At 39.2% G+C, this 6,036-nt stretch overlaps 1 long non-coding RNA gene across 1 annotated transcript; it reads right to left on the reverse strand.

Annotated features, from left to right (window-relative positions):
- Positions 1-3,403: 3,403 nt before the first annotated feature.
- LOC146482014 (uncharacterized) lies at positions 3,404-5,020 on the reverse strand. The gene is made up of 2 exons (XR_014864395.1): positions 4,733-5,020; positions 3,404-3,539 (listed from the first exon to the last, which is right to left on the reverse strand). It is a non-coding gene; the product is annotated as an uncharacterized LOC146482014 (long non-coding RNA).
- Between the last annotated feature and the right edge of the window lie 1,016 nt (positions 5,021-6,036).

The raw sequence follows: 6,036 nt of genomic DNA on the forward strand, positions 1-6,036 counted from the left end.
GTAAAATATGTGAAATGTTCTCACGTTTTCGGGCAACGCCAAACGAAGCTTTCTCACGTCGGGCCCCGGAACAGAACGTCTGGATATTTCCCGCCAGACATGCGCAATGTGACATTTGGGTTTTCCCTCACCATCTCACGTCGCCGTTGCCGTTCCCGTCGTCGATGCTTACAGTCAACCCAGGTCACGCGTGAACAGAATTTCCAAGAATGAAATGAACATTCGAATTTCTCTTTGTAATGTCCGACGTGTGAATGGAATGTTGGACATTTCTCTAAAAATCGTTCCGAAAAAGACGCATTAACTGAAAAAAAAGATTCAAAATACTTGAGAAACAATTGTTATTCTTGAAATATTCAATTTTGCAATGTAAAGAAAAATGCATAGCTTTATCCTGTCAATAAGCTAGGGAAATTTTTGCGGGAACTCCAAAATCTCGTTGGCGATGTTCAAAACTGACATGTAAATTTCAAAACTCCGTTCAAATTTCGAAAATACCGTTCACGCGTGACCTGGGTTGACTGTAAAGTCTCTATTTAAGCAGAAAAACGACATTTACTGTGGGAAGTTCACTTCCGGTTAAAACAATAGCGAGTGCTCGTGACGTCAGCGGTTGAACACAAACATTGCGCAATTGAGAATACCACTGTAATCATCATGTCAGCGAGAGAAAATAGTAACAGTTTGGAGGAGATTTTATCCGATGAAAACAGCTCGAATGAATGTAATTTGTACGACAGTGATGTTGGTGAAGTGTCAGAAACTGGCGTGGATGTCGCAGCTCGTCCATTTCGCTTTGAGCCACGCAGAGTTCGGCGTGATATGCACCCTGAATCAAACGAAGAAGACGGCGAAAGCGAGACGAATCGTCTTGGAAAGACAGACTGATAATTGCTTTGAGTTGTGATTCATTCACATTTATATGATTGTTACGCCTTTGAAAGACAGAAATTGAGTTTTTTAACTGAAAATTACCATGAATCTTGTTTATTAATGCTGTTGTTTTTCTCTTGTTATAATTGAAGGTGCGAACCAACGACTCACGAGAGCGTTCGCTGTGTAGACCTCACGTCACGGGTTCGAATCCCGTTGAAGCCTGAATTTTTTTCAGGCTTCCAATTTCCAATTGCATAAATTGGAAAATTCACTGCGATGATCACTTCTCACTTTCATCTATATCCGCAGTTCATATATGAATTATTTCATATACTTTACATGAATTTGTTTACTTTGTACACTTATCAAATTACCTTTCTCTGTGAACAGCACACTGTAAAATCACAAAGTTAATAGGGAATCGCACAGTTATCAGTCATTCCTTTTGTCTCTTGTAGAAAATTTCGTTACTTTGCCTACAGACAACTCGTTCGTTGGTGTTGAGGCTATCTCGGCAGAAATGTGATGGTTGCGCTCCTGTCCTGTGAGGTCAACAAAATACGGAGTACATTTCTAGCTGATTTTGGTTCTTCGTACACGGAGTTAACGCCACCAAACATACGAAAAAGACAAATAAAACCTTTTTTTTTTTATTTATAGCAAATTGCCCTGATTTATGCCGTTTTTGAGTTCGATTCCAACTTTCAATTTACAAGCGTCTCTTACTGTCTTGCCGTTATTTCCGAAGCGATTGCGAATTTCGATATAGCTCTGCTCTCTCGTGACCTCTTACTAGATTACCCAGCCGTCTGCTCTGTTTCCTCGCTTTCCATTGTTCGCTTACGCATTTCTGACAAGGCTTTCTGCTGTGGCGTTTGTTGAATTGTTGGCACAGCACTGGGAATTAAATCCGTCTACTTTTTAAAACCCATTTCTCATATATATACACCCTCGAAGCAGTCCGATGGGAAATGAGGGCCACAAATTACTGAATGTTTTGTCGGCTCTATATAATATTTAATCCACCGTCGCCTTGACTGAAGTCTCTTGGAAACTTACACATGGAATATCCTGTTTTGTTTGAATGCCACAAAACTGAACGACACAACACTTTACCATATTGGAATAAAAGAATAAATGAATATTTGCTGGAATTTATGTAGACATGTGCGTATTACAAAAGGTCGGGAAGGGAGAATGTTCACTTCCTGTCGGCAAAGATCCACTCGTGACGTCACGGAAAAGATGGCGTAATCAAAATGGCGGGCGCTTCGAATTTGCAGCAGCCTTTTCCAACTGAAAACGCGCTCGTTTTAAAAAAAGAGTTACAGATTCCGCATACAGAAAATGTGTACTTTATGACTATATGACCAGAAAAATTCGCGTTTTGGAGGTTTACATGCCCTTTAACTTCGGCTGTTATTAGATCTAAAAACACACACCTCATTTTATGACTTAACAGAGAATACGCGCGGATATTTGCATTCAAAGTAGGAAGAACGCACTCCTAATACGGATTGGAGTCGAGATTGCGTGTAACGTTGATTGCCGGAATGAATGGATGAATCTTGGGACGCGAATCTGGCATCCCCCACAGATTTTGCAGGGGCGGATGACATCACAAAGGAGAGAGAGCCTGGGAGCGAGATCATCCAACGCACTCCCAAAGCTTTGATTGTTACTAGTTTAAGAGTTGTGCAATGAATGAGTCGAATGTCCGCAGCACCATCTGCGAAACCAGAGAGATAAGTTATTCCATTCCATTTTACTTGTAATTTAAAGTTCCAACACTCAGCTGTTAATCCGGTGAATTGATTGATTGATTGATTGATTGATTAAACGAACCAGCATGAGACCCACGGTGTTTTTGATTCTCTTGTACTTATGCTACATCCTCGGAGACCCAGGGGCAGATAGAGCGGGAAAAAAATTGGGAGGAAAACTCTTCCTCCTTACTTTTCTTTGACTAATTTTTCCCGTCTGTTTCAACTTTTTTTTCGCCTCCACTGTCTGCCCCTGGGTTTCCGACGTTGCTTATGCTAGAGCGTATCTCACATCGGTTCTCACCGGTAAAAATAAGCATGAGAAAGAAAACAGCTTCTTTTCCTGTGCTCCTATTTATCTCGCGCCGGTTCGCAGAGACTTGAACGGTGAGATACTGATAAGACTCCCCTATTTACACCCCCACACGCAACATTAGATCTTCTTCGTCAAAACTGTTAGTTACTCCTTTCTCTAATTTGAAGTGTTATGGAGACAGAGCGTTCTCTGTCTGTGCTCCTAAATTATGCAACTCTTTACCCATTGAAATAAGGAACTGTAACTAACGTTAACATTTAGTTAATATCTAGTTTATTTTCACCGATTTAGACAATTTTTTTTGTACATATTTTCAACACTCTTGATTTTGTAATGAATTTTTCTCACTTTTGTAAAGCGCCTTAGAACTTTTGGTCTCAGTTGGTGCTATATAAAGTGTCATTGTAATTGTAATTGTAACGACTCAAGTTTGATTATGGACGAAAGATCAATAAAAAAGAAACGGCTTCTTTAATGGTTTGGTAGGTAAATACATTAGAAAAAACTTGAAAAGTCCAACAGGTAACTGCCACTTAAATTGAAGATTGGTTGCAACTCTCTTTACACCTGCCCAGGATCTCAATCTGCAAGAATACAAACATAAAGACGAATCAGATTATATACAAAATATTTCCAGATTCGCAAAGTACTACAGCAGATATAAGAAAAAAGCAACACAGGAGACAGTTCAGAGTTCAATATGTCTTCAGCTAATAACTGATCTGACGGCAATTCCTATCAAATAAACTGACTCATCATTACCGTCTCGGCAAAGTTTTCCACAGAATTAAAGACTGATAAAAGATTAGTGTCTTGACATCAGGTTCTTTTCCAGTAAAAGGTGTGTGTTAGCAAGGAGGGAGAGAGAGAAGATGACGCCCCATACCCACCACACTCCTACTCCCCTATGCAGCCATAATGTTTGTCGCCACGCAAGCGTTGTGACAATTTAAATAGAGAACTGACGGTCAATTAAAAATACTCTCACGCAAGCGCTGTGTGACAATCCAAAAAGAGAAGTAACGAAGACGTCACATGAAAGTGCTGTCACGCAATCACTGTGTGACAATCCAAATAGAGAACTAACAAACTCGGCACTTGAAAATATAGATTCACGCTACTTTAACTACATCGCGATTATTCCAACTCGTTCAAATTGTACAATGCGGCCGAACTATCCAGGAGCTAAACTGCTACCAACAGCGTTCAAGTTAAGGACGAAAATATAAAATTATGTGGAGAACGTGAGTACAAGACGGTGAATTTTATATTTTCGTCCTTAACTTGAACGCTGTTGGTACCAGTTTAGTTCCTGGATAGTTCTTGAATTTGATCATTTCACGTTATAAAAAATTAGGGAACTTAAGCAACTATGACGGAGACGCCAACAAAAACTTCACTTAAAATATAAATTCATGTCATTTGAGCTGCAATAGTTCGCGTTTATCCTAACTCGTTCAACTTGTACAACGTGGGCGAAGTATCCGGGAACTAAATTGATAGGAACGGCGTTCAAGTAAGGAAGAACGAAACATTCACCGTATTGTGCTCACGTTCTCCAAGAAAACTTGAATTTGATCATTTCACCTTGGTGTTTTGCAGAGGACGGCAAAGAAATGTACCAAAACATATAACACACGTACAGAGCGATTGTTTTTACTCATTAAACCTACTGTTTTGGGGCGTTCTCGTAGCCGTCGTCGTTACTTAAGTTCCCTACTAAAGCAGTGACGACGGCAACGCCAACGAAAACGTAGTATAAATGGTTAACGTTTACCTTGCATGTTTCCAAAGAAGTTAGCCAACCATGGACCGAGTTGACATCTAATCATTGAAGCCGGTGACATAAATTCATGTGGGGCCAAATTAGCAAGTACCAATCTAGTGAAATTCTGCAAAATCAAAATACACAATAATTGGTTATACCGATGACAATAGCAAAAACAAATACAGAAGAACATGAAAAATTCAAGGGAAAAAAAACTTCCAGAGACAGTCAGAGTTCAAGGTGTCTTCAGCTAATAACTGATCTGACGGCAATTCCTATCAAATAAACTGACTCATCATTTCTGTCTCTAAGACTTGAATGCAAAGAAAGTCACATTTAAATTTTACCTTCAACACTAGAACCATTTTCAATCCACTATACGGATAAAGATGGCGACTTGTATATTTACCCATACTTCTTAGCGTAAGAAACCCTTTTAAGCGCTCACAGCTCATAAAAACAGACAGAAAAGTTCTAAAAACTTCAAACCTAGCATACGCAAGGTTGTTGGTACAGGGACGAATTTCGCCAAAAATATGGCTTTCAATCTGTCTATTAGTTGTGTTAGGTTCGCAAGGCATCGCGGTAAAAAGTTCAGCCACCATCTTTTTCTGTACAGCGGGATTGACTATTGTAAAATGAAAACCATAGTATAACTCTAGCCAATCAGAATAAAGACAAACAACATAATGAACCAATCAGAACCGGAAAAGATACACGTATATACATTCCAATGTGAGTAAGTCCTGATTGGGTTTGGTTTCACTTCAACTGGCTGAGAAAGAGGCGTAAATTTTTACCCAATTACAAATTGTAGTAAAACAAAACCAAACAAACGTGAATAGAGTTAGAGTTAGAGTTTTTATTAAAATAATTACTGAATTGGCAAAGCCACACACTTGTTGCACAAACTATGTAAGCATATATTGTTAGGTACGAGGTGGCCTCAACTATAAGCCTGGTGGTTTCTAGAGCTCACCTCGCCATACATTAAACAATGAATTAATTGTAAATATATCAGGAAAAAGGCAAATAAACGTCAATAATCAATAGACACTGCATTGAAAGCCACTATACTCTAACACACTTACCATAGAAGCAGGTCTACTGTACTGAACTGTTTTGCGTCCTTGCTTGTCTTGTTGTGGTATACAGCCTTGAATATAAAAAATAAAAAACTGGGTCAGAGACTCGGCTTACATTAATTAAGTGTGAAAACCGCTAATCAATTACATGACAAGACAAAAGTCTCACCTTGTGAAGATTGAAAATGCGTAACAAAATGGCAACAGATCAAGGAGATTAGGAGAGCT

Source organism: Pavona decussata, unplaced genomic scaffold, assembly GCF_977016875.1.
Source record: "Pavona decussata unplaced genomic scaffold, jaPavDecu1.1 SCAFFOLD_48, whole genome shotgun sequence".
In the NCBI taxonomy this organism is placed as follows: domain Eukaryota; kingdom Metazoa; phylum Cnidaria; class Anthozoa; order Scleractinia; family Agariciidae; genus Pavona; species Pavona decussata.